Source organism: Branchiostoma lanceolatum, chromosome 7, assembly GCF_035083965.1.
Source record: "Branchiostoma lanceolatum isolate klBraLanc5 chromosome 7, klBraLanc5.hap2, whole genome shotgun sequence".
Taxonomy (NCBI): domain Eukaryota; kingdom Metazoa; phylum Chordata; class Leptocardii; order Amphioxiformes; family Branchiostomatidae; genus Branchiostoma; species Branchiostoma lanceolatum.
The window spans coordinates 20,340,237-20,354,189 of NC_089728.1; the positions used below are offsets into that span (position 1 = coordinate 20,340,237).

The window sequence follows — 13,953 nt, forward strand, 5'->3', positions numbered from 1 at the left end:
GTCAGGTCATTGGAACCAGATTTTTTTTAGAACGGATCGGAGCTGAGGCACATAATATATGTGTGTTGGAACATAATATCTGTGTGTTATTTTTGTGCGGATGTAAAGAGTGAGGTGTTGTCAGTGAAACGTCAACCGTGCGACAGTTTGACCTGATGGGACCGTACCACGCGTGTTTGGAGCAGTCAAAGCCCGACAAACAACGGTCTATACCGCGCCACCACGATGTTTGCGAATGTGTACAACTTGCAAGGTTTGAACTGGTAAGTAACTGGATTTGTTTACAAAAAAAAGCTTTTATCGCATGTAACCTGACCCCGTTAGCTCAACTGCATCTTTCATGTTGCGTCATATCTTGCATCTTTCATCCTAAAAGCGCTGACGGGAGATTCCCTCGAAACCTTACTACCTTCAAACAAATGACATGGATCATCATTAATAATCTACTCCCATTTCAACGAATGATGTTAAGGGCTGCATGTTTGGGAGTCGTCAACACACATAAAATGCATTTAGCGGCGCGGGCATACAAGCTGAATCAAAAGCCGGGCTCAGGTACTACTGGGCGGGGCCGGGAAACTCCCCAGAACCGCTGAGATCTATTTACACCGGCGGGCTGACTGCTTTGGGCCGCCGAATGAACTCGCCAATGGCCCGATACCAGTCTGACCAGCACAAGCCAAGACATCTTACATGATTACGTTCAAAGTTATTGTATATAAGGGTAAGACTAGCCTGTCAATAGCCTCTGTCTTTTAGTCATGCAAAACAAGCCTAACATATGCGTGGAGGACAAAGTAGCTGACACTACAGTGGATACTTAGCAGGCAATTTGAGGCTGTAGTGTTCCCGGGAACGAGCGTTTCGCGATCTTCCACCAGCCATATGGAAGTGGCTACTGACAGGATGATCCTGTCAGCAGTAGAAAAATCTGCACTGCTGACAGGATGATCCTGTCAGCTGTAACAGATAGACTAGACGACATAATGTATCTTATACAAAGGTTCCTCAGTAGCTAGGCAGTAAATAAGCTATATTCATGACTAAGACACGTGACCAGGCCGTATTCGGAAGCTCATCTGAATAGATTAGTGTTGACCAATAGGGAGGCTAGCTAGTGAGAGCAGCTGGCTCGTTAGCATAAGCCCGCCGATTTGAACTCAGAAGCTGTCCTGTGAGGCTGTGACTAAGGTTAGTGATCACACGTAGATTAGCTCTCTGTATTTAGTTCGTAAAAATACTAGATGGCTGTAGAATATCCCACATTTCCATCTGTAACTCAACCTTCCGTAATCGTAACGCTCTAGATTATTGTGTATCCTCCTGTAGGCCTTTAGTAGACTTGGCTTGTATAGTACAGCATATAACACGTTAACACAGAATAAACGCGTGTTAGCTTGTTTTCGGCCCGTTTCTTTGCGTAGCTAGTTAACTTTTCCCGGCTGTTTTTGTGCCGTACGAGTGTTGTTACTTTTCCTGTACTACCAAATTCTTTGTCCTGCTGTTTTGCCCGCAGTTTTCTGCATATTTTCCGTTTTCCACTCGAAATTCCAGCTGTGGTACTAGTATAGCGTGGGGTTCGCGTCCGTTTTTTCACACCGCATAATTGATTGGACCTCGCCGACATCACGGTCGACGATCCGTCTCCACTGTGCGCCTTCCGGGCCATTGTTTTTGCGTTTCGGCGCATGCGCGCCGAAACGCATTCTCCTGGCTTTTACCTTCAAGCAAGGAGGCTTCAAGCAAGGACCAGGGACCAGGGAAGCTTGGTTCAACACTGTGTCGCAGATTTGCATGTGACACAGGACGGCGCAGATTTGCATGTGACACAGGACGGCGACCGCATGTAACTGCTACAACTGTTCGGAAATATCATTGCATTGTGGTTTCGGACTTTGATATCCTGAAAAATGACCATATTACATCTATTCCACAAGATTGCAGAAGAAAAAAAATGATTTCGTCAAGAAAACGACCAAAAATCGGCATAAATGATACCATATAGTAAGGTTATAGCATTACGTCCAGTATCAATAGTTACGTACCGCAGCTTGGCCGATCTGGCAATGCGAAGCGCTTTGGACCCAGAAGATCCGGGTTCGTCTCCGTGCATGGATTTCTTTTTCTTTTTAGATATTGAATATCAAAAATATATATTGATATTATATTAATCTATCAATATCATATTTATGAATATCATTTTTTTTCATTAATAAATAAAGAAATATTTTATATTTGTTATTTTTAAATATTCATTTAATATATACAAGGCCTTTGTCTTATGAACAGGACTTCATAGATTCCAAACCCGGCATTCGAATTTTTCTGTTCATTGTAATGGAAAATACCGTGCAGCGGCTCCTATGCGCGGTAAGATGATTCTTGCAAAACACTCGCCACTAAACTTCTATCCCCGATGTAAACAGAGGCTCTTAATGTTGTTTGCAAAACAGCGATTCTTTGTTACAGTAGCAAATGCTCCATTGTTCAGTATCGACTTCATTCAGACAACACGGACGTGGAAAGTGGCGCCCCTCGGCACAAAACTATGGGAATTTTCATGAATTTTAGCAAAATTACCCAGGAAAATAAGGAAGAAATGTTGTAAATGCGGAAACCAGAATAATACGGATGAGGTAGCTGTTGATTTGTTTGACATTTGGTAGTCATTTTAGATAGAACCTTAGCTGTTATGAACTTCTATTTCACTTAATTACCATAGTGCTGATGATTCAATGGTGCTTTTTCAAATTTTATGTTTTATTGCGTGCCATGTACATAATTACATTGATAGCTTTTATAATGAGCCTATTATACATTTTACAAATAAGTACAAGTTGTAGGCCAAGACCAGCTTTTTCAAAAGCACTTAAGTTAAGTGACGTAACTTCAAAATTGCTTTCCCCAATCTGCCTTTCTCTATTAAAACAGTACTCATTTCCCAAAATGACAATTTTTCTTATAGACTGAACAGCCCTTGAGTGACTTCCTCTGGCAGATTTTACTTCAAGTAAAGGGAAAAGACAATTCACACTTATAAACGTAGCCGAAACGCCAGCTTTTTTTAAAAGCTCTTGTTTTAAAGAAGACCGCTCTCTCGGACGCCTTGACTTGCAAATTGAATATACCATTGTTGTCAGTTTTCTGTGCCCAACTCCATATTCTTTCACAATAGTTAGCTCAAAATCTCGTGTGTTTTAGACCTATTCTGTTTTGGACTGTTTTGGCTCCCCGTTTTGTAGTTCCCATTTCTGTTCGGCTCTTTATTTTTGTACAATCATGGCGGCCGCCAAAACCAAGGAGGTTAAAAAAATTATTTTTAACCTCCTTGCCAAAACTAATGCCCCGGAGATTGATCTCCGTAATTTTGATAATAATAGAGGCTGTATTGTCCTTCTAGCCTCTACCAGGCTCCGTCCTATCGTTGGGAAAATAGTAGAAATCAGCCGAGGTACTCCGCTATACAGGGTAGGTCCGCTATACAGTAAAGTTCGATGGAACTCTATTTCTTTTAATTAGAATGGTAAAGTCATATGTATCTTGGTTTCTTTGCACTAGAGGATCAATAGACCAATTTTAATGACACAAACATTCCGTCATGGGGGGGGGGGGTAAACACAAACATTCCAGGACATCGTGCACCTATGATGAAATCGGTTTGTGTCGTTCAAAATCGTTTATTGCAGTGTAGCCCTGTCCTTAATAATAAGATTTTTTTCTGTACCCACTCTGCTGTTCAAGCCCCGAGTTCGGGTGGCAGGGGACGTCTTGGACAGAGAAGAATATGACTACCTGAAGTCATCCGGACATCTTTACATGTCCGATGAAGTCAGCGATGAGGATGGCAAGTCATCGGTGTGGGTCCAGCCACCCGCCGGGCGGGCGGACAAGTTAACGGACATAACGCGAAGGTTCCATGCGGTCCTAGACTAGAATAGGAGAGACAGGCGCCTGCCCTTCTCCAACAAAGAGAGAAAGCAAGGGGAGGAGTTTACAGACAGATGTCCACCATCCAGCAGGGCTGCACAGCCATACCTCAAGGCTGTGGCCTTCCAGGAAGAGGAAGGCGCGGAGGGAGAGGAAGGCGCGGAGGGAGAGGAACGCGCAGAGGGAGAGGAACGCGCAGAGGGAGAGGAAGACACGGAGGAAGAGGAAGACAGCGACTGAAGCTAGGAGTTGTGATGATGAATGATGACTGGTTTATACAACTTATAAAACACACCACATGGCAGCCCTAAGGCTGAATTGGTAGGCTTGTTGACAACAATAAAAGAAGCACATACTTCATCATCAAAACGTCACATTCCACTATTTACTATCGCTGCTTAGCAAGTTGACCATATAGTACGTAGATATGACTTTTTGTATATCTCACAGTGTTGGCTTTAAAAGTTTGTTGTAGTCGGTTTTTACTATCGTAGTTTAGCAAGTTGACCCGTAGTATGTAGATAAGACTTTTTGTATATCTCTCAGTGTTGGCATTAAATGTTTGTTGTAGTCGGTTACTCGAGCGAGTCTTTCTGCCGGAGATCATATCCCGGCACAGTGGGAACCAGTCCCTGAAGGTCGGGGATCTCAGTAGAGAGTGTGCAAAGTTTCTGCATAGTTCCTCACGTCTTTGTGATAGTGGTGTTAGTGAGAGTTCTCCAATACAACTTGCATTTGATGATACTTCTGTTTTACACTCGTGTATTGATTTGCCTATGTCTTTGGTGTGGTACTTCTGTTATACTTAGTTCGTGCAGTATATTATTCTATGTGTAAAGAGTTAGGAATTCAAAACGTATTATAATGTATGAGGATTATTTTCTCTCCCAAATAGTCCGAAAATGTGACGCCTCCTAGAGTTTCTGAAAGGAGTAGTGTTACGGTCCGATTCTTGGTTCCGAATATCCTCAGTTATATGTAAACCTTCCGGAGCGTAACAGCTCCGAACGCGCGGTCAGAAGCTATGGCATATTCCAAACGTATTTTGTCTTAAATGAGTCCGAAACTGGAAGTCCGGATATTATGAAGAGTATTGTGGTCCCGTTCTTGACTACGGAAATCATCCGAAAACGTAAGGAAGTTGAGTCGTGTTTTTGTCCGGATTTATCCTAAAGCATTACCAATTCGGACGTATATGTACTTAAAAATGTCCGGAAATCACCATCTCTCGGACATTCTCGGGAATCCAGATATGAGGAGAAGCGTTACGATCCGATTCTTCGTTCGAATATCCTTAGTATATGTAACCTTTCCGAAGCGTAACAGCTTCAAACGCGGTCAGAAAATATATCATATTCGGAACGTGTTTTGTCTCAAATGACTCCAAAAATGTCCCATTACTGGAAATCCGGATATGAGAAATAGTATTATGTTCCCATTTTGGACTCCGAATATTTTCAGCGTTTGCAACCTTTCCGGATGGTGGTAACTCCGAACGGGCTCCGAAAATATGACGTATTCGGAACGTGTTTTGACTCATTTGAGTCCGAAAATTATCCATTACTGGAAATCCGGATATGAGAAATAGTATTATGTTCCCATTCTGGACTCGAATATTATCCAAACACGTAAGGGCGTATCGTCCGGATAATGCCCGGATATGTCCTAAAACGTTCCCAGTCCGGACATATACAAACGTTGAAATGTCCGGAAATAACCCCCTTTCACACAGTGCAAATCAGTCATGCCAACGGAAGTTTTCCCTTCTTTTTTTGTATTGTAATAATTATTATCACTATTTCTGCAATGTAATGTAATATGATTTGTGCTCCAAGATAAATAAGGGTTTTATGGTCTTGTCCTTAGTGGTCATATGACAGCACATGTAATAATATTGAGTATGATATACCTTTTTGGTGAAACATTTACCAAATTTAAAACTTTTCTTAGTCTTCAAACGGTCTTACTAAAAGGACTTCCAACAAGAACCTAAACCACGGTTGAAGTTTGACTGGACGATATGCTTCATAATCGGACACATGTATGAACAGTTTGAACATAAATTCTTAAAATACACATGTATATTAAAATGGTTTGAATTGTAAGCGACAATAGGCATTATCTTTGGATGTATGAGTTTTATACTTGTCGTGTGTCTGAACGTGACGTCACATACGCCCTGCTGGTTGATTGAACTTGGGAGGGTCTGACCTTTGAATTTGCATGTGTTTGACATCATCATGTGACGAAACAAATTGAAATCCATCTTCCATGTTCAACCAGCCAACAAGGCGGACAATACTTACATCGTTGTCATGTGAGTGTAGATAACGTATAAGCTGTATTATGTCAGAGTTTATTCATTTATAGCCTTTTAGTAAATGTTTCTGTTTTATGTTTCTAACACTCTGAAAACAACGATACGTCTCGATGACATCATTTTGAACACATTATTCTGTAATTTTTAAAATTATCAGGGAACCATTCAGTGGTCACTCACATGTCAGTTTGTACAGCAGAGTGTGTCTTTTCTGCATTGTTGTCATCGTTTCTATCATTTTTTATTCAAATTGACCATCAATTCATGATGGATATATTTGCCTTAAATTATTTGTATTTTGTATTAGATTCTAAATCTAAAATGTAAAAGAGTGACATTAATCTGGATGTGAAAATGTGGTGGTTGTAAAATGTGTCGTGGAAAAATACAGCACATCGCGTTACATTCTTGTCTGTTTTTTCTTCCCTCGTTAGACCTCAGCCCCTCATATGTAGCAAGTTTGTTAGCAAAAATAATTGGACTATAAACATTCAGAACTTAACTAGATCATTTCAAAAAAAAAAAGAGTAACCATCACCGGCAACGCTGATAACGCTCAATGAGTTAGTATTCAGTAATTTGTTTGTTGAGGAACAATGAAGTAATATTAAATGCGTGCAACTTTAGTAAGCCAGCAAAGTAAACAACAATTTGAGTTCCGCGATCTCATGTGTTGACAGCCACTCGAGGGAGTAGGGCAAATCTACATAGTGTCATTTGATCTCATACATTCATTACGTAATCTATAATAATGTCACTAATATAGATAGTCCATCGTTAGGCGTTGTTCATTTTGTCATTGCTTATACAAATTTCATCATGAGTATGAGTTTCTGTCATTTACAATGTTTGAAATACAAAGATCCTAAAAGTTTTTTTTTTTTAAATTTTATTCGAACATTCATAAGTACATAACATAACATAACAACATACACATTTACAATTCCACAAATAAACACAGTTACATATTGTTGCAGGGGCCATTCCCACTGGCTTTTCTTTCGCTAGGGTGTGCTCCCTAGTTACATATATCTACAGGGGTCATTCCCACTGGCTTTTTTAGCTAGGGTGCGCTCCCTAGGACTTTTTTGACAGGGGTGTTTCATCCCCCCTGGATTTTCTGTGCTAGGGTTTCTTCCCTAGGACTTTTGTGCAGGGATGTCATCCCTGGGTTTCTGTGCAGGGTTTTCCTTCCCTGTGTTTTGAACATAAGACAAAATCGTTTGCTTTTATTACAAATTTTACAAAAGTTTACAAAATACATTTATATATGAAACATAACAACATGTAAAACATTACACACTTTACACATTCAAATCATAATAACCATTATACAGGCACAAAATAAAATAAAACAAAAAGAACATTAGCATTATATCAAACAACTACATCATATAGAAAAAGAAAAGTGAGAACAAGCGTATATAAGCAAACAACAGAAACATTGAGCATCAGTACAAATACACAAATACCATGAATCACAACAACGAAAACAAGCAACAGGGAAATACATTTAAAAAAAAAACGTTACGAATTTACAAAATCAGGCTACAATACTTACTGTTACAACACCAGTCTTACAAAACAAAGAGATTACAACATTCTCATATAGACAACGCCAGGTTTACAAAAGACATCATCCCTACACATACAAGAGCACAATAACATTCGTGTGTACAATAAACAACTTACACCAGATCTACATACACAAAAACATCAGTTGGTTGACATTTACACAAATAACACTCACACCAAGCGAGTAACAGACTCAAAAACAAAGAGTTAACCAACACAACAATCACAATTACAATCATGATTACTTTTACAGCTTTACATTGAATAAATACAATTCCATACATGTGTGTCATTTCTAAGGTCCCAGAGGAAAGTAGCAAAAATGTCATCTCTCATAAAATCCAATTCATTGTCTTTATATTTTACCCATGATCTAAAAATCGCAAATTTGGCTAAGGTTACAACATTGTTTACAAAATTATTGACCTTTGACCCATAACTGTAGCCTAGAAAAACCATCCCCTTGTCAACCTTTATCCTACTCACCTTCTGAGACAGTACATTCTCTATCTTCTGCCAAAAATTTTCAAGTCTTTTACATTCTATAAACATGTGTACATATGTCTCCTCTACATTACATATCTCACAAGTAGGGCTGTATACTTCACCTTTCTGATCTTTTTTATTTTCCATTTATTCAGTTTAGATTTACAGGGTAGAATTTGGTGCAAAAGTTTGAAGTTAAATTCTCTTAGCTTATTTTCTTTAATGTCTACAATTATATTTTTCCATACTAGATTTTTATTTAAAATAATAACATTCAACAATTCTCCCCAACTATCAATGCTTTTTCTTTCTCTGAATATCTGATTATTCAAGTGACTATAAATGGTTTTAGATGTTGCCTTTTCAACAGGTACAAACTTGTCATGAAGTAATCCAATTTGTGTTGAGTTACATTCAAATCCACTTAGTTGGGTAGAGTATTGAATTAATTTTGCTTTCCATTCTTTTGGTATTGCTTTAAGAAGATTATTTTGTTCAGCCAAAAAGTTTTTAGTGTTTTCTAATTTCTCCATTAATGTCCTCGCTAATATGAATTTACCATCCGGAAAAATATCTTTTATCTGTACAAGGCCTACTTTTACCCAGCTCTTATAAAACAAAGTTTTTCTCTTTAAAACTATATTATGATTTCCCCAAATTACTTCATTTAGAATTTCCTCTAATGTTTGTGGCTGCTTACTTAGTTCTTAATCCTAAAAGTTCTACTTACATGCGAGTCAACAAACTTGGCTTTCGGACGAACTGGTGGTCTACTTAAGACGAATACGGAGCCGTACACTGTACGGAAATGCCACAGATCCTGACGGATGCGTACAGGGATTTTTTTTGTATTTTTGGCGGATACTGACGAATCCAACCTAACGGATCCGAAAATTTCCGCACCGGGATTGGGAATATTTCCGGAGGAATCCGAAAATGAGGTATTTTCGACGGATACGGAGCCGTACACTGTACGGAAATGCCAGAGATCCTGACGGATACATACAGGAATTTTTCTGTATTTTTTAAAAGAAAATGGCGGATACTGACGGATACAAGTGGACTGTGATCCGGAACCTCAGATCCGGAGGAATACAAAAATAGGAATTTTCGACGGATATGGCGCCGTACATTGCACGAAATGCCCAAGATCCTGACAGATACGTACAGTATGTATTTGCCACGGATACAGACTGATCCAACATACAGACTTTCTACAATCTTTGCCAGATTGTGACTCTGAATATGTTTGTATTTGCCACGAATATGTACAAATCAAACACACAAAGTTTGATAAAATGGTTGATTATTCATAAATACGCGTGCATTCTTAGTTTAACGATACCCAAAACATTATTATTCAATGACAGGAAGTTTTGGGAAAGCCTGAATGTAACATTATTTCATATTTCAACATATATGCATTTCTAAGTTCAAAAACTATCAAATACAATACGGAAGTTCTATGTGGCTAAATAATCCATTTCGTTTAAGACAGGCCGAGGGACATCCACATACTCAAAGCACCTCTGCATATGCAGGTTAATGTCGGTAAATTGGGGTTGTGTAAGCACAATTGTTATAAAATGTATTACAATTAACAACCATCACATCATGGTGGTAATATTTACTGCTGTATAGTGCACTTGGACCAAAAATTTCTACATGTTCTACATATTCTACTCAAGTAATGAAAGCCTTTGTGGCCAGCTCTTCGTCTAAAAGATATCAGATACAATTAATTTCAAATACAGAGGTTGAAAATAGAAACTTCGAAGTAACATTATACTGTCTGAAAAACTCCCATGATGACACGCCGACATTTTACACATAAGTAGTATATGCCGTGGAACTGCATGTGTATAATCGTCCTCTCCCCATTCTCTGACTACATCTGAGTTCACTTCTTTCATGCACTCTTGGTAAGGTACAGGCAAGGCTGATTTCTTCTGTATCTGCATGTTGGACTCAGCTTGGAGTTCATCTTGTGATGAACCAGTTCCTATATGATAAAACCAAATGATGAATAAATATCAATTCACATACTTAGTATTTAAGTAACATGTCACATGATTTTGACATAACTGTGATCAAGGAGGTTATATAGACTATATAACCTCCTTGCTGTGATGGGCTTAGTTTCATCACAGCAGCTAACAAAAAACAAGGGACAATGGGTATCCATCATGCCTGTCTCAGCTAACATTGAAGTGTACCGATGATGGACTTAAGCCTTACCGAAGGAGCCCGAGGTACTCTGAGCATCTGACAGCTGATTGCTTTGTTCCAAGCCAAGCTAAGGTCCTCACAACATGTGCTGCATTTGTGAAGGAAGTATCTGCCGATGCTGTATAGGATATATATAAAGGGAAACAATGAAAAATTTTAAACCTATCACATAATCACATTTGTAAAAATTGAATCTGGCATCGTTTAATTGAATACGTAATGCTTACATTCATAACTTGAATATGATATTGATCAAACATGTACAGCTATAACTGAATGCAATAATCACTGAAACACACTACTACCTCCACATAAGTTCCGGCTCACTATCCACAAACAGTGGGACCTTTGTGGGACAAATACTTATGACATTTTCTTCCGTTACAGGATATCTTTAATTATCTTTCCCTCAACCGCTTGCTATGTTGTATCTGAAACGTTAACCAGACACAAATGTCTGTTGACCATTGGCAAGAACGAACAAATTGAAAACTATAAATTTCCTAGATCCTAACGGTGTAGAAGTGCAGGTCGACTGGACAATTCTTATCGTCATGCAAATAGGATGATATGTCAAGCCACAATAGAGGATAACTGACGTTCAAACTAGTTAGAAACAGGAATTTTCCAAATTCTACTTACCAAAGGGCAGTCCCTCTAAATGATGAATCGACTCCCTACCAACTTTACAAAGGGGAGGGGGGCGACGAATATTGCATGCACGAAGAAGACTACTTCGCAATGCCGCGCGTTTGAGTTTACCCCGAATCCCCTTCGACTCTCAAGTCACTAGAAATCACTGGTCGACCATCATGGTAGACTCTGACGATGCCATGTTAAGCACAGAGAGTGATGAAACGCCGTTCTTGTCTCCGTGCTGTTCACCGACAAAACCGTTTCTCGCGCCTGACGTGATGACACGCAGTGTCTTGTGGGAGATCGGACACGAATCCGTGTTCCGTACACGTCAGGATTCGTCGGAATTGTTGGATCTGAGGTGCATCGGATCCAATCGGAAACGTTCCGTATCTGCTATGATGCACGATTGCGGATCCGCTGGATTTTTCAGGATCTGAGATCATGCCGTGCAGTGTGTATTTGTTGGTTAGGATCCGAAGCAACTACCGACAAACAAACAATCCTATCATCTCTGCCATATTGACAAATATCTGAAAACGAAGGATCCGCGCAAATATCCTCAGGTATCCGAGGCGCATCACGGATCCAGACTTATACGGCGTCGGCATTGCCGGATCTGAGCTGTACCTGGTATTTGTCTGAATTTGCTCGGAAACGTTCCGTATCTGTACCCGAAACGTATGAAGGATCCAGACGTATACGGCGCCGGAATTGTCGGATCTGAGGTGCATCGGATTCAATCGGAAACGTTCCGTGTCTGCTATAATGCGCAATTCCGGATCTGCTGGATTCGTCAGGAAATGAGATCATGCCGTGCCGTGTGTATTCATTCGTCAGGATCCGAAACAACTACCGACATACAAACAATCCGAACATTCCAAATATAAAAAAAACGAGGGATCCGCACAAATATTTTCGGGTATCCGAGGCGCATCACGGATCCAGAAGAATACGGCGTCGGAATTGGTCGGATCTGCGGGCACCTCAGTATCCGAGCAGTGAACTGGGATTTTTACGGATTCACTCGAAAACGCCATGAGGCCCGATTCCGGACACGTCGGATCCGTCAGGATACGTGGCCATTTCTTGCAGTGTGAGATCATGCCGTGCCGTGTGTATTTATTCGTCAGGATCCAAAACAACTACCGACATACAGACAATCCGAACATTCCAAATATAAAAAACAAGGGATCCGCACAAATATTTTCGGGTATCCGAGGCGCATCACCGATCCAGAAGAATACGACGTCGGAATTGGTCGGATCTGCGGGCACCTCACTATCCGAGCAGTGAACTGGGATTTTTCCGGATTCGCTCGGAAACGCCATGAGGCCCGATTCCGGATACGTCGGATCCGTCAGGATACGTGGCCATTTCGTGCAGTGTACGTGTTATCCGTTCGGTAACCACACTCCGTAAACATGATAGAAAAAGTAAGTATGTAATTATTATTGTGGTGAAATATTGACAAAAGTCACATGTGTGATTAGCTAAGGCTGATAATCACTTCTTCCAAAAGACAGGAAAGATTCACGCTTGCTAATGACTTTCCCTTCCGACCACACTCCGGTAATTGGCGCAGGCGCAGAAGACCCTCTTTTAGGTTTGGTACCCTTGGTAGCTGTAGATTTTTTTTCCAGGATATGTTGATATTTTGGAGCAGGAAGTTATAATAATAACTTAATTGCAAGTTCATGCCCGAAGGCTAATTGCAGACAAACAAGTTCATGGGTATACATGGGAATCGACATAGTTATCTAGTCTACTGTGAAAGTTCTATGTTAACTAAGGTTGACAATAGTTGGGTTTGACTTCTTTTTTGAAGTCAGTGGAAAATGAAGAGACCTACGTTTTTGTATCGTAAGTGGGTTGGTTGATTTTAGTAGTAAGATTGATTTTTGTAAGTTAGTCAAATGGTGAAAGCTAGGGGAATTTACGGAAGCTGTTTTATGTTATATGTAGCTAGACTTCCACGACCTCATATATCTTCGCCAAATAATTTTAACCTTTATGACTGACGTACTTAGGAGTGTTTCTCATCAATCATTGATTATACCAGTTGATCGTCTTCACCCAAATAACAGACGTTGTGCAAAGTATGAGCTTATCAAAGAAGGTTATGCTAACATTTACCATCAATTATACAAATGGCATCCTTATTAGCATAATTTGATTCAACGATGTTCACATTCACATAACTTAAAAATGCCACAATTTTGAACTTGCCATCATTTACCTCTATGTAATTATAGTAGTTTCTCATTAATAATTTAAATTATGCCTACATTTGCATATTTTCTATCAATTAACATTCCTCTCTTCCTCAGTTACAAATGTCACATATTTGAATAGTCATTTCATGGAAAACAGCGGAGTTGTAAAACTGTCTCATTAGTTATGCAAATTAGAATCTGATTTACCTTATTATATCCAATCATACAAAGCATCACGTAAGCTATCTACATACCAAAAAGTTATTACCATCCATCAAGCCCATCTTGAGTTATAGTATTTTCTCATTAATTATGCAAATGAGTTCTTCATTTGTATAGTTGATATCTATCAATATTTCTCTCCTCCTCAGTTACATATGCCACATATTTGACAGTCCTATAATGGAATTTGGTGGCCGTATAAACTTTCCTCATTATTTATGCAAATAAGATACTTAATTGCATAATAAGTATATAATCATCTTCATCGTCACTCAAGCTATCTACTTACCAAAAATCATGACCATCCATAAGGCCCTTCTTGAGTTATTTCCTTTCAAAGTC

The 13,953-nt window shown here is 39.5% G+C and overlaps 2 long non-coding RNA genes across 3 annotated transcripts; one reads left to right on the forward strand and one right to left on the reverse strand.

Annotated features, from left to right (window-relative positions):
• The first annotated feature begins 278 nt into the window (after positions 1–278).
• On the forward strand, positions 279–4,671 carry LOC136438095 (uncharacterized). The gene is made up of 2 exons (XR_010756384.1): positions 279–1,191; positions 3,742–4,671. It is a non-coding gene; the product is annotated as an uncharacterized lncRNA (long non-coding RNA).
• A 5,024-nt stretch (positions 4,672–9,695) lies between these two features.
• LOC136438098 (uncharacterized) lies at positions 9,696–11,312 on the reverse strand. 2 transcript variants are annotated; one of them, XR_010756386.1, is made up of 3 exons: positions 11,180–11,312; positions 10,547–10,655; positions 9,696–10,310 (listed from the first exon to the last, which is right to left on the reverse strand). It is a non-coding gene; the product is annotated as an uncharacterized lncRNA (long non-coding RNA). The 2 variants fall into 2 exon arrangements; XR_010756385.1 differs by lacking the exon at positions 11,180–11,312 and having other exon boundaries at positions 10,547–10,719.
• Positions 11,313–13,953: the final 2,641 nt, after the last annotated feature.